We start from the raw sequence: 22,403 nt of genomic DNA, 5'->3' as shown, positions 1-22,403 counted from the left end.
ATAGTAATAAATATATTAATAAATAATATAAATAATAATATTAAGAACGTCTTTTTTCTTAAGCTACCCAGGGAAATTACTTATTTCTCCCTGGAATCTCTCACATATATATCTTAGTAAACTTCTATTTGCTTTTCTCTTGTTAATTTGTGTTTTATTCAATGGTCTCAGCTAAGAACTCATAAGGGTGGAGGGAAATTATTTTTCCCACCCAACGAAAATAATACATCCCCTAGCCAGGACATTGCCAAAGGAAGTCTTCAGTCACCATTATTGTACAAAGGGTTCCCTGGAAGTGCCAGGATACTGAGAATCCAGAAGAGGAAGGAAGCAGAGTGGGCAACTGTGCTAGAAGGGGAGAGAAAGACAGAAGACAATTCACCTACCAGATCAACATGACTCAAGCGCAACCATGCATGGTATTTCTTTTCGGGCTTCCTATTTGATATTCTTATCAAAAATAAATTTTTTAAAATTTTTTTATTTATTTATGATAGTCACACAGAGAGAGAGAGAGAGAGGCAGAGACATAGGCAGAGGGAGAAGCAGGCTCCATACACTGGGAGCCTGACGTGGGACTCGATCCCGGGTCTCCAGGATCGTGCCCTGGGCCAAAGGCAGGCGCTAAACCACTGCGCCACCCAGGGTTCCCTCTTATCAAAAATAAATTAAAAACTCAGAGTACCTCAGACTTCTTTTATATAAAATATTGTCTATCAATATTTACAACGAATAAAACATCAAATCCAATAAATGAATGCAAAGCCCATCATTTTTCTAGCTTTATTCCATAATGTGTCTATGACCAAGATTGCTTCTGCTTATTAGGCACATTCCATGGTACACGGCCTAGCATTATATCACTATTGACTCTTAAATTTACATACAATAGTACTTTAATATCTTTTCATTTATCTCATCTGAGCTCCACGGTTCTGTTGTGAGATAAGAGAGAAAATTTGATTACCCTCTTTTTTCAGCTAACATGCCCAGAGTAGATCTTCAATAATTATTTATTGAATAGATAAAAAATGAAGAAATTGCAGTTCAGAGATTGTGTGTGTGCACATGTGCATGTGTGTGCTTTGCCCCAGGTCACACTGGGCATGAAAAACAGAATCCATATTTTCTGGTATCAAGCCAGGTATTTTGCCTGCAATGACAGTCTTTCCTGAGCCTCTACCAGCCAATCCTCCTGGTGAAGGATCAAAGTGAACCCCAGATCTGACCGGGGCCAGTCCCAAGGTGAAAATTTCAGGAATCACACAAAGGAGCAAGTACATTCTTTCACAACTCTAGTTCGAAGTCATATCTTGGGTGAGGCTTGTGACATAATTGATGACTTTCAAACAGATCACCAGGCAGAAAAGAGAGAGGACGGGATAAGTCTCCACTCTGGAGAGCTGGATCTCTTGATCTTCTGGAAGACAATACTTTTAATTTTCATCAGTGCAAGACTATGTTCCAAACCAGAAGGGGTTTGTCTAATTCATCATGCTCCCTGGCCACACAATGGGACCCCTGACAAGCAGAACATTGGGGAGTGAGAGAAATGAACATCACGAATGCTCATGAATTGCAAATGCTTCTTCCTTAAAGGATGGTCTCTTGCTTGGGACCATCTGCTTGATATAACTGGATCCAGGTCCTCGGGCTAGAAACATCTGCCACTTTAATAATTTTACCTCTTAATTAAAGCACAACCATAAGGGGGCCAAGCATAGCTATGACCCCGGACATATCAGACGTTAGCCACACAGAGTGGAGAATTCATTTGCCTCGGTTTGGCATGAATGAGATCACATAGGTGTGTAGTTCACCCAATGTGTGGGGTCCCTACTGAGATAAAACAAATCCTGGCAAATGAGTACCCTTTCCCCATTGACTTTGTGTATCATTTCAAAAATACTTTATCTTCAGATTTAATTGCTCTTGCACTGGTGGGGCCTCCTGACCAGTTGTCTTTATGCTGCTCTGCCCTGCAGCATCTTGGTCAAGTAGTTAATGACCTATAAATAAACACTTTAATACACTAGGGGAGATGCTATTTAAGGGAACTCTGCACAAAACCTTTTGTACCACAAGAGTTCTTTTATAATGCAAATAGTCACCCTTTAATTGATCTATTTTGTAAGTTCAGGCTTTCATATCAGTTTCACATGCATCATCACAGAAATAATGTGTGGAAATACTCCAGTGCATACACAGTAAAGCACTAAATAAATGCTAGGTGACACTGTTATGTCTCACTTTGATGCACCCACATTATCTTGAACTTAGGTCAAATTTTAAGCATACCACAGAGATTCTGGGTATACATCTGTCTACCCCCACCTCATTAGTCTGTGGTCTCTCTAAATGCTAGACACTTACATTGCTTATATTTTGTTTCTCCTTTAGCTGTTTAGTTTTGAGTGCTGTACCTTGGTAGTAGATGCCGTCAAAGTGATTAAGTGAGAAAGAGGACCCAATATTTGTACATCATTCATTCATTCAACAAATACTTATTCAGCATCCCTTTGTGCATTGGGAATGTAGCCATAAGCAAGACAAGGTAATGCCTTTGTAGAGCTTTGTTCAAGTGGAGTAGAGAGAACTAAATATATAAATAAATAGACTGCTCAGTAAAATGCCAGTAATAAACATTACCTGAGAGACAGAATGAAGCAGAGGATGGAGATGGAGAAGGTGTTTCAAGTAGGCTTGATCACGGAACACCTCTCTTAGGAGCTGAAGAGAATGCTGAAGAGTGCCATGGTGGATGTCATGCCAAGAAACAGCAAGTGGAGTTGCCCTGAGATTGAAATGTGTTTGGTATCTTTGGGGAACAGCAAGATGGAACATAATGGATGGGAAAGAAAGGGTAAAAGAGATGATGGTAGGAAACAAGGTTTAAGAGGTAGGTAGGTAGGTGCCAGATTATGTCAAACCTTAAGGGTACCAGGGAAAGGATGAATGCTATGTCCCACTGGACTGTGAAAGAGAAGACTTGCTATATCCCTTTCAGTTCCTTCTCTGGAGGAAAAGAATACAGTTGAATGATTATGAAACCCACAACAGAATTTAAGAGACTCTAAAAAGCCACCAAAACTTTGAAAACTACAAAGGTGTCAATAAAGACCCAGCATCCTCATTTGACAGTTGTAACCTGAATAAATTCTGGTATTTTATATGGTCCAGGCTCAAGGAAATGTCTGGCAATCAAAAATAATTAAAGTCATTCAAATACATACTTAAAGAATTGTAAGGGAGATTAAGTTAATAATGAAAAACTGCTTAAAGCCCCTCCCTTCTACCATTGGCTCACACTCCACCATCGCATTATTTTATGTTCTCCTTCCTAGTTTCCTCAGCTTCTCCCACACATCTCACAAACACCCCAAATTTGCAGGCTCGGCTCTTTGCTCCTTCACCTAAACACCCCAGAAGGTACTCTGCCCCTGTAATGTCTGCAATGGCCAAAAAGACCCAGAAGCTCCACACCCCAATCCTCCTCCCTTCAATACTTCTTGGAGGGTATAGCTCTTCTCCCCTTCTAACTGCTTTCCTCATGGAAATACCTCCTAAAGACTCTGGAACAGAAAATCATTCATTCTACTCCACAAATAAGAAAAGATTGTGCTCAGAATGGGGAAGCAACATGTCTCTTTAATAGAATAAAACTAAGATCCCCCTGTGTTTTCAATACAACACTTTTTCCAGGATGGGTAAAACACAATGTAAGTGCCAGATGCCAGGCATTGACACCTGCACCAACTCGTGTGGTCTCCAATGGAGGAAAACATTCAGGCTTTGAAAAGATGATTTTACATTCCAAATGACACTCAGCTGCCATGTTCAAAGCCTGGAATGGAAGCCATGACTACCAAGGTCTAATCAAGTTCTCTAACACCTGGGCTTCTAATTTCAAGCCTGGTGCTCTCACACTAAGACAAAGGAAGGGATTCACTGTCTTCAAACTCTCAAAGGCAAGACTCCATTTCTCCCCCTGGGGACAGAATTTGAGAGAATAGTATTGATTTTCTATTATCTGCTTTGTGAATCATCCATGTCACACAGCTTATCTGTTTGGGGCTTATTTGTTTCTGTGAATGGGCAATTCAGCCATGGGTACAATATTCAAAGGATATGAATGGGCTAAAGTGAAAAAGCAAGAAATCCTACACACTCCAGTTGTCTAGGTCCCTTCCCTACACAGTTTTCCAGAAGTATTCTGTGCATCTATAAATGATAGATTGATGTATCAGTGATAGACTACTAAGCTGATTTCCATCTTGTGGTTTTACAAAACACAGTGTTTCATATATCTTGTTTTCTATAATAATTTAACTTAGTTCTTATTTCATGTTAGTGCACAAAGAGCTTTCTCATTCTTTGTGAGAGTTAAATAGTGTGCCATTGTGTGGGTGCACCACAACTATTTAACTGGTCCTCTGTTGATGAACATGTATATTACTTCCACGACTTGACTGTTGCAAATCTTGCTGCTACATTTAATTTCACATCATATCTCATATAGGCAACCATATCTAGCATATACCAAGTAATTTACCTAGCTTGGAATTACTGCATCAAGAGTATTTTTTCATTTTAATAAATATTCAATTGCCAAATTGACCAGGGCCTGGACCAATCTACAGAGCAATCAATGAAGTATGAGCAGGTACCAACACTTTTGTCCTGAATTAAAAATCTTACTCCAGGACAGACACCAAATTGCTTTCTTAAACATGCTTAGGGCAATGATTTCACAGTAAGCTTGAAAAAGAGCTAATCATTTTGGAAAATCTACTAAAAAGTAAACATAAATGTGTACACTTTATAAAAATTCGTACTTATGAAGAAAATGACAAGTGTTGTAATATCCAATTTCTAAAGAACTCTCAAAATCTAGGCTTTTAAAAGGACAGAAATTAATAGATGATGTTTCTTTCTGCTAATGAAAGAGGCAGGGTTTCACCTTTGATGAAAACTATAAAACCACAAATCCAAGAACCTCAACAGGCCCAAGTACAAGAAACATGAACAAAGCTATGAAGCACATTATAATAAAATTGCTCAAAACCAGTGATAAAGAGAAAATGTTAAAAAGTAGCTGGGGCGGGGTGGGGTGGAGATATATTACCTAAAGAGGAGCAAAGATAAGGCAGATGACAGAATTTTTGTAGGAGATAGTGCAAGTGGGATGACAATGGAGTGACATCTTTAAAGTAATGAGAGAAACTATTACCTTGGAAGTCTATACACAGAATAATCATCTTTCTGAACCAAAGTGAAATGAAAACTTTCGAAGACAGAAAAACTGAAGGAATCCATTCCCAGCTGACTGGTGCTACAGAAAAGTTAAAGTAATTAGGAAATCTTTCAATCAGAAAAAAAAATTCCAGATGGAAAATAGATCTATAAAAGGATGAAGAGCACTAGAAATAGTGATGGTGTAGATAATATATAAATATAGAAAATATTTTCTTATCATTTAAATCTTTTTCAAAGATCATTGATGACTTCCATTCTGGGCAAAATGGTGTAGACTTATCTATCCCTGTTTTTTCCCACTAATTAAAATGATAAATACTGGAAATGACGCAAGAGACAGCCAAGGAGAATTCTGACAAGTGGAAAGAAAAAGGCAGATTGTTCAGAACTCCAGAACAGGAGGAACGAGATAGAGGCAGAGTATCAAATGGCCCCTCCTCCCTAAAGCCCTTCACACAACAGAATAAGGCAATTCCAGCATTTCTCAATCCTCAGCCTATAACAGACGATATCCCAGGTTAAGTTCATTTCTTCCCCAGATCAAAAGGGATTCCCAGGGATGACACCAGGAAGGGTAGCCAAACTGGCAGCAGAACTGATCAGAAGCCCCTGGCCCTCTAATAATAAGCTGCAGGGTGGGTACCATTCTTCCCTATTGGGCCTTATATTCATCTTCCTAATCCAGAGACATGGCATAACCAGGGACACCAACAAAGGGGAACCTGCACAACAAATTTCCCAGCCCAAGGAGTGCTCTGCTTCCATGCCAGTTGTAAGATACATCTCCACCACCAAGATTGATGGCTTTGCCATGGGCAGTGGCAAAAAGGGATCCCAACACAATAAGCACCCATGTTAGGAAGAGCTCTCTGTTCCTGTGAATCAGGGTCTTCTGCTTAAATACATTAAGAATGGTCTGGTCTGAGGAAGGTCTTTCCACCCTGTCTGGCAGGAGGGACCCAGGGGAGCCATAGAAGCATTAGATAAACACAATAGACCCAGGTGGCATCACAAAGCATCAGATAAACATAACAGACCCAAGTGGCACCACCAAAATTAAATAGTGATTGGAAGCTTGGCCTACAAAAAATAGGTCAGGATCTATGAGCTAATGTTAAACAGTGTGACTTCTTGACAAAATTTGAAAATTTAGAGAGTTGCTAAACTTAATATTCAACACTTGTCCAGGATAACAACAAAAAATATATTGTCATATCAAGAATCAGGAGAACCACAACTTGAATAAGAAAAGACAATTGATAACAACATGGAGATAAATCACATGTTGGAATAATGTAAACAGGGATTTTTTAAGCAGCTATCATAAAAATGTTTCAACAAACAACCACAAATTCTCTTATAGAAGAAAAAGGGAGTAAGTCTAATCAAAGAAAGAGAAATATTAAAAAAAGAAACATGGAAATTATAGAGCTGAAACTTACAATGTGATAAAGGATAGAATTATTTAGCTTGAAAACAGAACAAGAGAATTAACATAGTGTGGGTGTACCTGGGTGCCTCAGTCATTTAAGCATCCAACTCTTGATCTCAGCTCAGGTCTTGATCTCAGGATTGTGAGTTCAATCCCCATGTTGGGCATTGCACCTACTTTAAAAAAGAAAGAAAGAAAGAAAGAATTAATACAATCTGAACAGTAGAGAAAATAATAATAGCCTCAGAAACCTGTGGAAGAATAACAGAAGATCCAACATTTGTATCATTGGAGTCCCAAAAGGAGAACAAAAAAAGAGGGGACTGAAAAACTGTTTGAAGAAAAAAAGTGAGTGAAAACTTCACAAATTTGGCAAAAGACATAAGCTCTCAGATTCAAGAAACAAAGCAAACCACAAAAAAGATAAATCCAAAGAAAGTCATGCTAAGACACATTATAATTAAACTTCTGAAAACTAAAGAAAAAAAAAAAAAAGCTTGAGATCAGCCAAAGAGAAATGATGCATTACCTTAGTATCAATTCGAATGTCAGCTGACTCCTTAACTGACATCATAGAGAACAGAAGGAAGTGACATTTTTCAGATACAGAATGAAGAGAACTGCCAACAACAAATTCTACAACCAGCAAAACTACCCACCAGCAGTGAGGGAAATAAAAATGTTCTCAGACAAAGGAAAATTAGCAGAACGTGTTGCTGGAAGACCAACCATTAAAGAGTGGATAAAAGAATTCTGTCAACAGAAAAGAAGTAACAAAAGAAGAAATTTTAAAGTGCCAGGAATGAAGATTTTAAAAAAACAACAAAAATAGAGAAACATGGGTATATGTAACACACTATCCTTCTCATCATGAGTTTCTTTTTTTTTCATCATGAGTTTCATAAATCATTTTTTAAAAGATTTTATTTATTTATTCATGAGAGTCACAGAAAGAGAGGCAGAGACACAGGCAGAGGGAGAAGTAGGCTCCCTGCAAGGAGCCCAATGTAGGACTTGATCCTGGATCCCAGGATCACGCCTTGAGCTGAATGAAGGCAGATGCTCAATCACTGAGCCACTTAGGGGTCCCTATAAATAATTTTTGATGACCGAAACAAAAATTATAAATCATCTGATATTCAAGATTTTTTAACAGAGAAGGTAAAGGGATTTAGATGAAAATAAATTCTCCATATGTCATTCAAATGTTGAAATGTTGATATCAGTTTATATCAGTAAAAAGTTATATGCAAATTTCAATACCCAGAGAATACACTAAAAAAACTACACATAGATATACAAACACTATAAAGATATCCAAAATAATTGAAATCAGCGTCTCAAAGAGATATTTGTATGCATGTTCATTGCAGCATTATTCACAATAGCTAGGACGTGGAAGCAACCCGTGTCCCTCATGAATAAGCAAAATGTGGTATATGCATATGATGGAATATTATCAGTCTTAAAAAGGAAGAAAATTCTAAAAAAAAAAAAAAAAAAAAGGAAGAAAATTCTGACAGAGGCTACAACATGGATGAACCTTGAGGACATTATGACAGGTGAAATAAGCTAGTCTTAAAAAGATAAGTACTGTAGGATACCATTTATATGAGATACTCAAAGGAGTCCAATTCATAGAAATAAAAAGTAGAATGATGGTTGTCAGAAGTTGGGGAGAGGGACCAATGAAGAGTTATTGTTTAATAGGTAAGGAGTTTTAGAACTTATAAGATGAAAAAAGTTGTGAAGATGAATGGTAGTGATGATTGTACAACATTGTGAATGTATGTAATACTGCTAAACTGTATACCTTAAAACAGTTAAGATGGTAAATTTTGTTATGTGTATTTTACCTTAAAAAGTTTAGGAAAACACTATAAAAGATTATTGTTTAGACAAGTACAACAATATAATGTGAGGTTGATAATATACGTAAATATATAATGTATAACAAGAAAACTACAGAAGTTGGGAGAAGAGAAACTCAAGTATACAATTGTAAGTTTCTTATACTGTATATGAAGGGCATAATATCAATTTATGTTAGGATATTATAAGTTGAAGATGTATCTTAAAACCCTAAAGCACTGGTATCCCTGGGTGGCGCAGCGGTTTGGCACCTGCCTTTGGCCCAGGGCGCGATCCTGGAGACCCAGGATGGAATCCCACGTCAGGCTCCCGGTGCATGGAGCCTGCTTCTCCCTCTGCCTATGTCTCTGCCTCTCTCTCTCTCCCTGTGTGACTATCATAAATAAATAAACATTTAAAAAAACCCTAAAGCACTAAAAATGAAACAAAGCTGTAGCATATAAGCCCACGAAGGAAATAAAATCCTGCGATGGTTTTTGATGGGTCAACTTGTTTGAACTATACACCAAGGACAGGAGGAAGAACAGCAGTCATTTTGTGGCATGCACATACCTCTCCCAATGTTCAATAAAACATTGATGGGGTGCTGCATTGAAGGAATTTTGCAGATATAATTGATGTCCCTAATTAGTTGTCTTTAAAAAAAAAGAGATTTTCCTGGTGAGCTTGACTTAATCAGTGGAAACCCCTTAAAAGAAAGCTTAGGTAATTCCTGAGGCAGTTACTGAACAACAGTTCACTCTCTACCTGCTCTCCATTTACTGAATTTTCCTTTCTTAACTGCCTGCAGATGACAGCTTTTACCTATGTTCATGGGGATCTAGGCTACTTATCATTTTCTCTTCTTGACTGCTGGACTCATGGACTCAGACTTACTTAGCCAAGCTCCATAATTATCTAAGCCAGTTCCCTGGCTGGTCCCTAAGACCAGAAAAATACAAGACATCAAGATCAGAAATAAAGAAGTAAAATAGTATTTATTCACAGATTACATGATTGTTTACATAGAAAATCTGATGGAAACCGCAAAAAAGCCACTAGAATTAATTAGTGAGTTTAGCTAAGTTGTAGAACATATGTGACAAATAAATCGATTATATTTTCATATACTGACAACAAATTTTTGGAAATTGAAACTAAATAATAACACTTCTTATAATAGCATTAAAAATGTGAAATACCTAGGGTTAATGCTGATAAACCATATTAAAACTACAAAATATTGAGAGAAAATAAAGAGTATAGAAATAGAGAGATGGGCTTGTTCATGAGTTAGGAGACTCAATTTTGTTAAGATATCAGTTATTCACAAATTTATTTATATACTCAATACAACTCTGGTCAAAACTCCAGCAAGATTTCTATAGAAATTGACAAACTGATTCTAAAGATCATATAGAAACACAAAAGACATAGAAGAGACAAAAGAACATTGAAACAGAACATGAAGTTTGGTGTTAAGCTGATTTCAACACTTATTATAAAACCAGAGTAATCTAGACTGTTTTAGCATCAAGATAGAGAAATAGACCAAAGAAGTAGAATAAAGCATCCAGAAACAAACCCTTGCATATATGGACAACTGATTTTTGACACCAGGGAAATTTAATGAAGAAAAGATTCTTTTCAACAAATGATGCTGGGACACCTGGATACTCACATGCAAAAAGAAAGGAGGTAGGGAGAAAGAAAGGAAGAAACAAATTTGGATCCACATGTCACACTATATAACGAAATTACCTCAAAATGGATTATGGAACTAGATGTAAAACCCAAAACTATGAAACATTTGAAGAAAATATAGAAAATGATTATGACTTTGGGTTTTGCAAAAGTATCCAAAATCATAATCCAGAAAATTCAAAAACTGATCAACTGGGCTTTACCAAAATTAAGCTTCTGCTCTTTAAAATACACTATTAGGAGACTGGAAAGGCAAACTACAGACTAGGAGAAAATATTTAAAATTCTATACAAATATTGACAAGGATACAGAGGAAGGGGAACCCTCTTACACCATTGGTGGGAATGCAAACTGGTGCAGCAAACAGTATGCAGTTTCCTCAGAAGGTTAAAAACAGAACTATTCTACAACCCAGCAATTGCAATACTAGGTTTTACCCAAAGAATGCAAAAATACTGTTTTGAAGGGTCATATGCACCCTGATGTTTATAGTAGCCCTATCAACAGTAGCCGAATTGTGGAAAGAGCCCAAATGTCCACTGACTAATGAATGGATAAAGAGGTTGTGATGTACGTACACAATGGAACATTACTCAGCCATGAAGAAGAATGAAATCTTGCCATTTGCAACAACGTGGATGGAGCTGGAGTGTATCATACTCAGGAGAATAAGTCAGTCAGAGGAAGGCAAATACCATAGGATCGCACTCATATGTGAAATCTAAGAAACAAAATAGATAAACGTAGGGAGGAAAAAAGGGGAGAGGAAAACCATAAACCAGACTCTTAACTATGGAGAATAGAGAGTCAACTTGCAGGGGAGGTTGGTGGGCAGAGGGATTAAATGGGTGATGGGTATTAAAGAGGACACTTGTTGTGATGATCACAGGGTGTTGTATGTAAATAATGAATCACTAAATTCTACTCCTGAAACTAATATTACGCTATAGGTTAACCACCTGGAATTTATATTAAAATCTTGAAACTCCAAAAAAAAGATACACTGATTGAAATCAAGCACATCAAGAAATGTTTGACAAAAAGAAAAAAAGAAAGACATGTTTGACAACCCTCATATGAGGTACTACCACATTAATACTAGAACGTGTAAAAACAAAACAAAACAAAAAACCCCACAACACTCATTTTCCCCCTCCTGTATGGGGAAACACCTAGCTCTTCCTCACTGTGTGTTTCCTCCCTGTGAGTCTTCTTTACTTTACTACTTACACAGAACACTGTGATTCTGACACTTCTGGTCACCAAATGTGAAGTTTGTTCCACACCAAGCAATTCTCTGTGACACCGGCTGGGTGTTCCATGATTAGCTCAATTCTGGCACTGTCTACCCCGAGATAGCATCAGATACCACAGGTTAAGGGCTCAATCCCACAAGACTGCCCCTCAACACACACACACAGACACACACACACACACACACACACACACACACACAGCAGACTCCAATCACAATCACTTGTGCTTCTGACCCACCAACTATAGATAGAAGGTTCCAACTACCCCCACCTCAAGTTCGCTTTGTTAAAACATCTCACAGAACTCAGGAAAAGAGTTTACTTACATTTACTCCTTATTATAAAAGAATATGATATAGGATATGGATGAACATCCGGTTGGAAGAGTCGCAAAGGGCAAAGTATGTGAGAAGGGGCCTGAGTTCCCATGCCCTCTTTGGGTGTCCGCTCTCCCAGCACCTGCCACTCTCCCAGCACCCGGAAGTTCTCCAAACCTTACACTTTGGGGATTTTGTAGAGGCTTCCTCACATAGGTATGATCAATCACTCATTCCATTTGCAGCCCTTCTCTCTTCTCAAGACACTGGGGGTGGGACAGAAACTCCAAGCTTCTGACATAGTTTGATCTTCCTGGTGACCAGCTCTCATCCAAGAACTATCTGGGAGTCCGCCCAGAGTTGCCTCATTAGAACAAAAGATGCTCCAATCGCCCAGGAAATTGCAAGGATTTCAGGAGCTCTGTGCCAGGGACAGAGGTCAAAGACCAATAGTAGAACAAGACATTCTTCTAGCGTTTGTTTGTTTTTTTTTTTTTTTGTATGCAAGTGTTTTATTTAAAAAGAGCTTAAAAAATAAAAAGAGCGTAATAATATATGCTATAACACAAGAAAACACAATATGTGATACAATAATAAAATAATATCTAGATTTAATTATTGTATTTGGGTCAGCATAGTATAGTAGAAAATTTTGCAATTAGCATATCTTGGGTTTCGATGTGACACTCACTAGTTAGACTTAAGTAGGATTGCCAGAAAAAGAAATGCAGGACACCCAGTTAAACTTTTATTTTCAGATGAATAACATTTTTTTCCTTCAGTGTTAAGTATATCCAACTATTGCATGGGACTTACACTTACTAAAACTTATTCATTATTGATCTGATATTTATTTTTTTTAAGATTTTATTTATTCATTCATGAGAGACACAAAGAGAGAGAGGCAGAGACACAGGCAGAGGGAGAAGCAGGCTCCATGCAGGGAATCTGATGCAGGACTCAATCCCGGGACTTGATCCAGGGACTCCAGAATCACACCCTGAGCGGAAGGCAGATGCTCAACCACTGAGCCACCCAGGCGTCCTTTTTTCTGACATTTAAATTTAACTGGGCTTTTTGTAATTTGTTTGCTAAATCTGACAACCCTATATTTAAGTCAACTTACCTTCTCTGATCAGATTTCCGCTGAGAAATGTATAGAATTGTTGAATCCTTATACACCTGAACTAATATAACACTATGTTAATTCAACTTGAGTTTTAAAAAAAGAAAGATAATATAAAACTTTTTAATTTTGAGTTTTCAAGATACTATATTGTCTCATATGCTGCTGTATCGGGAGTAAAGTGTCCTAGAAAATCTGAAGTCACAGCTGCTCACAGAGTGTCTCCTGTGGTCTCCCGGGATAGCACATCATTTCACAGACAGGAAACCAGCACCCAGTGTTCTTATCACTTAGGAAGTCACAAAGGATTTAGGATCCCTCTGCCAGGAGCCAGGGACAGAGAGCATTATATATTTTCTGCAGTCTCACAGAATGGCTAACACTGAAGATCAACCAAATGATGGCAAGAATGTGGAGGAACTTGAACTCTCATGCATTGCTGGTGGAGACATAAAATCACTTTGCACACAGTCTGGCAGTTTCTTAACAAGTTGAACTTACACTGGCCAAAGGAGTCAGTCATTTTATTCTTATGAATTTGTCCAAGAGAAAGGGAAACCTATGTTTATTCAAAGACTTGTACGCAAATGTCCATAGCAGCTTAATTTGTAATAGTCCAAAATGGAAACAACAGTAATGTCCCCTAACAATCATCAATGGATGAACAAAATGTGTTAGCCATACAATGGAATACTCGCCCGCAATGAAAAGAAATGAACCATGGGTACACTCGACAAAGATATTTTTAAATACTTTCTAAAGTGTACAATGAGATAGATGAAATTAATTTCAAAAATTATATTTAACCCAATATATCTAAAATATTCTCATTTCAACATATAATAAATATACATATTATATATACATATATATATAAACACTGTGGTTAAAGTCAATATAAATTAATTATAACTAAGTTGAAAATTCACTTCCTTGTCACACTAGCCACATTTCAAGTGCTCAATAGCCCCCAGGGGCTGACGGCTACTGTAAGGAGAGTGCAGGTCTAGTCCACTCAAGAATAGTCTAAAGTTTCTCTGTGGTTGGTATTTATGCAAAAACCAAAGGTCAACTTAATCCTTCAAATACTTGCAACCCACCTACAACAAATGACTGGAGCTTCCTTACAAAGCAGCAAAAAAGGAGATAGTCTTCTCTTTTCTCCTCTCCATGACTTAACACTTCATTTTTAGAGATACCAGTGGTATGGTGAGAACAGCTGGATGTGTTCAATTGGTCCTAGTCCTTTAGAACCATCCATTCTCCCTCATCCCTCTAAGCCTCCAAGTTCCCTGAAAACGGTCATTTATTTTTGCAACGTCAGGTTCCCCCAGCCTTCCCACCTCTCATTCTAAGAGGGGTGCAAAAATATCTACAAAAAAAAATCTCCGGGGGTCTCTTTTTCGTGGCGCCTCCGAGGCGGTAGGCCGCTTCAGGATGAAGCTGAGCATCTCTTCCCAGCTCCTGGCTGCCAGGAACTCATTGAAGTGGACGATGAGCGCAAACCGCGTACCTTTCATGAGAAGCGTGTGGCCGCAGAAGTTGCTGCCGATGCTCTGGGCGAGGAATGGAAGGGTTACGTGGTGCGCATCAGCGGTGGCAATGACAAGGCTTCCCCATGAAGCGGGGTGTCTTGACCCACGGCCGCGTCCGCCTGCTGCTGAGTAAGGGGCATTCCTGCTGCCGACCCAGGAGGACTGGAGAGAGGAGGCGCAGATCTGTTCGGGGTTGCACTGTGGATGCCAATCTCAGTGTTCTCGATTTGGTTATTGTGAAAAAAGGGGAGAAGGATATTCCTGGACTCACGGATACTACTGTGCCTCGTTGCCTGGGGCCCAAAAGGGCCAGCAGAATCCGAAAGCTTTTGAATCTGTCAAAAGAAGACGATGTCCGCCAGTATGTTGTGAGAAAGCCCCTAAACAAGGAAGGTAAGAAACCTAGAACCAAAGCACCCAAGATTCAGCGTCTGGTTACTCCACGTGTCCTCCAACACAAACGTCCGCGTATTGCTTTGAAGAAACAGCGTACTAAGAAAAATAAGGAAGAGGCTGCAGAATATGCTAAACTTTTGGCCAAGAGAATGAAGGAGGCCAAAGAAAAACGCCAGGAACAGATTGCCAAGAGACGGAGGCTGTCCTCTCTGAGAGCTTCTACCTATAAGTCTGAGTCCAGTCAAAAATGAGATTTTCTAAGAGTGACAAAATAAATAAGATCAGACACCAAAAAAAAAAAAAAAAAAAGAAAAGAAAAGAAATCCCCGGGCACCTGGATGGGATGGCTCAGTCAGTTAAGCTTCTGCCTTTGGCTCAGGTCATGATCCTAGGGTCTTGGGATTGAGCCCCAAGTCAGGCTCTGCACTCAGCACAGAGTCTGCTTGCCCCTCTGTCCCTCCCCTACTCATGCTCTCTCTCTCTTACTTGCTCTTTTGCTCTCAAATAATAAATAAAACCTTTTAAAAATCTCATAACTTCAAAAATGCTTCCTCTTGCAAACCCTGTTTTATTGTCTTCACTATGGATGTCTAGAACCTCCTCCCACCTAAAGGGCAGACTATATAAATGGTTATGGGAGAAAAAGAGCAAAGTCAATTTTTAAAAATAAAGTTTTACAACAACAGACTTTTTTCTTGCAGAATCAGAAGTATGAGTGACTCTGTACTCATAAGATTACATTGTTATATGTACAATGACAAGGGCTTTTTCCCTCTTGTTTTTCCCTAATTAAAAAAAAAAGTTTCTGGTGCCTTAAAGTGAGAGCAATCATAGGAGCTGCTGTGTTGGCTTGGTCATGGGGGCTGTCTTTGTAGGCTTCATTTTCTAAGACATTTTCTTCAACAACTAAAAGGAGATTTTGTGTCCATTCTCATGACCATGTCCATTCCTACCCCCTAGAAACACAAGCTCCTCAAGAGTTTTGGGAAGAGGAGAAAATGGCACAGTACTCCTTAATTCCCACTGATACTACATGATAAAAATATGCCCAATCTATGAAATGTGCAAAAATTGTATATGTATTAAGTATAACAATTGTCTAACTATGTTGTCCTACAGTTGCCAGTAAGCTGCTAAGGGTAAAGCAGAGCTGGTAGGAATTTGGGGAGGAATTAGAGGTCTTAAATGAAGGAATTCTGGACACCACAAACAAACCACATCTAATAAAATCAACAATAACAGTAATACCTAGCATACATTAGACGCTTGTTATTTGCCACCATTGTGTCACTTGGACTCAATTCTGTGAGCTAAATACTGTTATTATTTTGGAAAGGTTAGATAATGTGTCCTAGTTACACAGTGAGTGAGTGAATGACCTAGGGTCTGAATGTAGAGTGTAAGATCTCCAGGATCTTAACCTCCACTTCATTTGGGCTGCCTCTGAGTCTACGTGGCTTTTAGTGGCAACTCCAAACAATCCCTAAAAACTGGTCACTTCGAGAATTAAAAGAACAAGTAAACACCATTGTTTGGCATCATGGAGACAACCACAGGATTGAATCTAAGATGAGTAGGCATTCTTTTCCCCAACTAACTCAGAGAAATCACCAAGGAGCCAATTTGATTTCATTCCCCAAACAGTGCTCAGAATGCTCTATCCCCAAAGAGAAAGGATGAGCCCCAGTCTCTCTCTCTCTCTTTTTAAAGTAAGTAAACAAATAAATAAATCTTTAATAATAATAATAATAATAAGTATGCCTCATTTGACTGCAAAATAAATGCGATAAGACCAAAAACCCCAGAACAGATGGACAAGTCTCGAATACTCCATGATTTATGGTCAATCACCAGCCACCAAATCCAGAGTCCTGAACGTTGGGGGATTCCTACCCTAGGGTCTAGGCACAGAAACAGTAATGTGGTTCATTTCAACCAAAAAAAAAACAAAAAACAATAAAAAAGCTTGTGTTTAATGTGCAGATAGAGCTGGGGGTGGAAAAAACATGAAAATGGATCCTATTCAAAAATTTTAGGGTATGAGCTTCAACGAAGGTAACAAGTGGGAAGAAAAAGGTCCCTCCATTGTATTAGCCAAGCAAGGGCTCCCTCTACTGGAAATCTGCTTTGAAACCCATAAATTGTAATTGACTCCTTGAAATGCCTACTTGGTGGTAGAACAAGTAAAGCACCCATAATTTAAACTTTCAAGATTGGCATTCCCTGTCTACCTAGGTAATGATACCCTTTCAAATTCATTTGAAGCCCAGACACTGACTTAGTAAAGTAAAAGAATATTCATTTGCTTTAGGATGAACGAGAGGAATATAGAAAGATGCTATAAATCCTAGGAAAAGGCTCTTAAAGAATATTTTTCATTGTTGTTGCTATTCTTAATTTGGCAGAGCTCTACAATTATCCTGGGAAATACCTAATGGAACCCAAAGGAGCAAAAAGAGTGAAGGGTATGATTTTTTGTTCGACATCCTGATGGGCAATAAAGGAAATGTTTTTTGGCTGCAGTCCATCTGAGATGTGGACTTGCTGAATATTTCTCAGAGATTTAGGTCTTGACTAGTGGTGTGGGTGCTCCACACCTCTCTGCTTTACCTCTCCAACTCTTAAACCTACATGCCTGCCCAATATGAATCAGCACACTGAAGATTTTATATGCTAAATCTCTGATGTAGCCATAAACTTCGGGCATTTAAAAATCTTTAAAAAAAATAAAATAAAATAAAAATCTTATATTGCCTTCTCCTTGGCACCATTTGGAATTTTTCTAAAAAGGACCAATACAAATTCCAAACAATATCCATTTGAAATTCTAAACATGTAGAGTTAAATTTTGGAATCTACATATGAGATTATGAATGACCGAGTCTAAAAGGTACTACTGATTGTGTCGTATCATTAGGTCAATAAATTGTGAATTATCTTACAATTCCCAGCAGTCATTTGCATAGAAGTGTACATGGCATGAAAACTGCAAAATGGGGGCACCTGGGTGGTTCAGTCAGTTAAGCATCTGCCTTTGGCTCGGGTTGTTATCCCGGGGTCCTGGGATCGATCCCCACATGGGACTCCCTACTCAGGAGAGAGCCTGCTTGTGTTCTCTCCGTCTCTTTGTCAAGTAAATAAATAAAATCTACAAAAAAAAAAAAAAGCAAAAACAAGAACAAGAACAAAAAAACCCCAGTTTTGTAAGAGAAATGTTCTTCCTCACAAAAAATAAAGCCTTGTTCCCCTACATCTATTATAGTATAGTAGATAATAAATAAAAATAAGTAAAGTTGAAATAAATAGAATTATATTAAAATACTGTTTTGTAGCCAACTTTTTTCATTTTATAATGTATTCTGCTTTTATGTCCATTTTTATATTCTTCTATTACAACATTTCACTTGTAATAGCTGTCTGATACTCCATTTTATGGATGTATCATAATTTATTTAAATAGTTTTTTATTTTTCCAAGTTCTTTATTATAAACAAGTCTGAAATTAATATCTTTGAAGCTAAATAGTTGCACACAGCTTTGGCTATCCTGTCAGAGTAAAACCCAAAATGTAGAATTGCTAGGGCAAAGGATAATTTCATACGTAATAATTTTGATGTATATTGACAAATTGCCTCCCCGAGAAGCTATACCTACTTATAATTCTATACTAACTTCTCTTTTCCAGTTTAGTAGACAAAAAAAAAAAAAGGAGGATCTTATTTTAAATTTTTTTTTGAGAGAGAAAGAGAAAGAGAGAGAGCAGGGATAGAGGCAGAGGTGCTATTACAAGATGCTAAATGTGGGATGCCTGGGTGGCTCACTCAGTTAAGCCATCAGCTCTTGATTTAAAAATATTTTATATCCAACCAATTGATGCATTCAGCCAGCAGAAGGGCATTCTGTTATTCAGATTCAGAAAACACTGTGCCCACGTTTTCTTGAAAGTACAACAAACTATAAAATGAAGCTCATTTAAGTATTCAAGAGTGGGGAAGGCATGGTATAAAATTACTTAGGAATGCTTGGCATTCTCTTTCAGTCTCCCTTGGCCCTCTCCCCACTTGTACTCTCTCTTTCTCTTTCTCTCTCAAATAAATAAATAAATTTTTTTTAAAAAGAAGATTCTGAATGTTAAAAATCAAGTAAAGCCATGTGCAAAGGTATAAAATAAACAAAAAATGGGATGGCAATGCTCTTTTCCTACAAAATAAAATCCAATGCAAAAAAAAAAATTGATTAGGACAAATAAGGCCATGGTATATTCTAAAGGATATAATTCAGATAGACCTATAATCATAATATTTCTTTATACAACAAATGTTACAGTATCAATGTTAATAAAGCAAGAAATTATTAGAGATCAAAGAAAGAACTGGCAAGAAAAAGAAGAAAAGAAAAAGAAACTGAATGAAAGCAGGAAGGGAAAAGCAAGGAAAATAAGAGTCTTCATGAATTAGAAAAAATATGTAAAATTGATAAAAAATAATACTTTTAAAGAAAACAAGAGAAGGAAACCAAAATTAAGAACAAGAAAGTTAGACATGGAGGCTTTAAACTTCATATTAGGAAAGCCTGTATCATTTTAAAAAGCAAATCAGAAATCTGAAGAAAAATATATAATTTCCTAGAAAATATTGAAATCATCAAAATAAATTAATAGTTCAAACACTTAAATAGGAAACAAATTGGGAAACAGAAATTTGAGGAAGATACCAAGAGTGCTAGCGTAGCTGGTAGGATCACTATACAAGAGCCACAGAATTTCTCTGCTGGGGAACACCTGGGTGGCTCAGTGGTTGAGTGTCTGCCTTTGGCTCAGGTCGTGATCCCGGGGTCCTGGGATCGAGTCCCACATCAGGCTCACAGGGAGCTTGCTTCTCCCTCTGCCTGTATCTCTGCTTCTCTGTGTGTCTCTCATGAATAAATAAATAAATCTTTAAAAAATAATGATAATTTCTGCTGCTGAATACTATCCCATCTTCCAAAAACCCATTCATATCTATATTCCAGAAGACCCATAAGGAAGCATAATAAACAAATCTTTATTCCTGTGACAGCCCTTACATAACCCTAAGATTAAAACTTATTTTAAAAAGCACATAAGAAACTTAAAAATCAATTTAATTTATAAGTTTAATAACTACCAAAAAAGCCTCAATAAAATGCCATTAAAATTTGTCAAAACAAATTCTCAAAAGAATAATAACCCATAAAATGTAGTTTTTATTCCATTAACAAAATGGATAAGTCAATATTAAGAAAACTAAAGTAACTAAAGGTAGAAAACATAGTATTTACCATAGTAACTAAAGGTAGAAAACAAAAAACAGGAGTCTTGATTAAAACTGAAAAAAAATTGGTAACATTTAATATAAATTCTTGGTCAAAATTCCTATTGAGAGTCAAGAAATGCATACTTATTGAGAGAAATTATTTTCAAATAATGATAAGCACAAGCATTCTCATTAAATTCAGAAAAAATAAGATAACAACTACTATCACAGGTCTTATTTGGCATCTTCTGAAAGTGTTAGATGATCAATAAGGTGGTCAAAAAAATTAAGAACTATAAATATGGGAAGAGAAAAAGGGGCACATTATCTCATTTTTCTATTTTTGCCCATGCATTGATTATCTATGTGAAAAGTCAAGATAATCCGAGAAATATTGAAAATAATAAGACAATTCAGCAAAGGAATCAAATATGAAACTGATTAGGCAAAGCCAATAGGCTTCCAACATACCCACAATAACCAACAATAAAATACAGTGGAATGAAAACCATGCATAAAAGTCAGAAAAACATGTAAATATCTAAAAATAGAATTCATATAAAAGTCTAGGATTAGGGGGCAGCCCTGGTGGCCCAGCGGTTTAGCGCCGCCTTCAGCCTGGGGTGTGATCCTGGAGACCCGGGATCGAGTTGCCACCTTAGGCTCCCTGCGTGGGCCTGCTTCTCTCTGTACCTGTCTCTGCCTCTCTCTGTGTGTCTCTCATGAATAAATAAAATATTTTTTAAAAGAATGTAGGATCAGTATAAAAAAAAGCAAAATATGTTCCTAAAATATAAACTAAGAACTGAGCGATTAGCATTTATTCATTGTCTGTACATTGTCAGGGAGAGAAAATTCTCCCTCTAACCAAGGTCCTCCAGCCGAACTAAGAATTAAATTTAGATGAGTCAGGTTAACAACAGAAGAAAAAGCCCAAAGTTTTATTATGCATGCACGGAGGTGCAATAATGAAATTGAGACCCAAAGAAATAATGAAAGCAGGCAGTTTTTATACATTTTAGGCAGAGACAGTAAATTTGTGAGAAATGTATAAGATAAGGAAAACAGGTGTTTAGGAGTTTTAACTAGTAAGGAATTCTAAAGCAGAATTTGGGCTGAGTTAGTAGATTAGCAAAAAGGCAACAAGGTTTGTTTTTACAGCCTTCTCAGCTTTAAACTCCCTATCTGGTGATAAGGATGTCTTTTTACTTCTTAATATATGGAGGGTGTTTTTTTTACACGGGAGATTTTTTTTTTTAATTTTTATTTATTTGTGATAGTCACAGAGAGAGAGAGAGAGGCAGAGACACAGGCAGAGGGAGAAGCAGGCTCCATGCACCGGGAGCCCGACGTGGGATTCGATCCCGGGTCTCCAGGATCGCGCCCTGGGCCAAAGGCAGGCGCCAAACCGCTGCGCCACCCAGGGATCCCTAAAAATAAAATAATCGATATGACAAAGTGGCCCATTTTTGGGGAGCCTGGCCTTGGCCCCTACAACCTGCATGGGAAAAGATGTGGATTTTCTCCCAGCTAAAATTTATAAATTTCACATAAACTCTTTCAAGGTAAATAAAGAATTTTTGTTTTCAAAATAAAAGGGCCTTCTTGTACAGCAGCTTATAGCAGATAAATTCCTCTGGCTGGGAACAACTAAAAAAAAAAAATCTGGATAAAATTTTTTCAATATCTGTTTGAAAGTGTCATTTTGACACCAAGGCCACCAGGACGTGAGCCAACAGATCAGAGAAAAGGAAACCCAGTGAAGTGAGCCCACCACAAATCCCAAATTTCCCCATTTGCCAATTAATAAGCAGCAGATCAAGAGGATTGAAAAGCTGTCTGAAAGCAGATGCTAGGGGCAGAAAGACGAAGCCGTTTGTAGCACTTGGGAGGATTACAGACAAAACTAGAGTTTCGAGTTTACTAAGACATGAAGGTACATGATCCTGGAGAAAAAAAGAAATTGGAACAAGCACACCCGCTGCCCTGAGTTGCGATTCCCCTCCCTGCATTTGCGGTTTTGTGAATGGTACCCTCCCCAACCCTGAGCTCTCAGCAAAAAGCAGTGGCTAAGAGGGTGGTTTCTAATCAAAACTCCATTTGTATAAATTCCTAAGATTGAGATACTTCTCAGAAGGGCTCAATCCCCTGGGAAACCCCGAGATTATTTTAGTGAAGAAAGATGTTAACTGTTCGTCTTCAACATACTGTCTTGCTTTTGATTGCTCAGAAGGAATAAGAATCTTGTCCCTTAAA

General features: G+C 37.7%; 1 long non-coding RNA gene and 1 pseudogene across 2 annotated transcripts; one reads left to right on the top strand and one right to left on the bottom strand.

Annotated features, from left to right (window-relative positions):
• Positions 1-793: 793 nt before the first annotated feature.
• LOC144305303 (uncharacterized) lies at positions 794-12,105 on the bottom strand. Of its 2 annotated transcripts, XR_013372363.1 has the most exons (4): positions 12,000-12,105; positions 6,767-6,864; positions 2,650-2,794; positions 794-1,420 (listed from the first exon to the last, which is right to left on the bottom strand). It is a non-coding gene; the product is annotated as an uncharacterized LOC144305303 (long non-coding RNA). The 2 variants fall into 2 exon arrangements; XR_013372360.1 differs by lacking the exon at positions 12,000-12,105 and having other exon boundaries at positions 6,767-7,156.
• A 1,210-nt stretch (positions 12,106-13,315) lies between these two features.
• On the top strand, positions 13,316-15,191 carry LOC144304544 (small ribosomal subunit protein eS6 pseudogene; annotated as a pseudogene).
• The last annotated feature ends 7,212 nt before the right edge of the window (positions 15,192-22,403 follow it).

This window comes from Canis aureus, chromosome 3 (assembly GCF_053574225.1).
Source record: "Canis aureus isolate CA01 chromosome 3, VMU_Caureus_v.1.0, whole genome shotgun sequence".
Taxonomy (NCBI): domain Eukaryota; kingdom Metazoa; phylum Chordata; class Mammalia; order Carnivora; family Canidae; genus Canis; species Canis aureus.
Note: the sequence above shows the minus strand (reverse complement) of the source record. Positions and strands in the feature narration are given on the sequence as shown.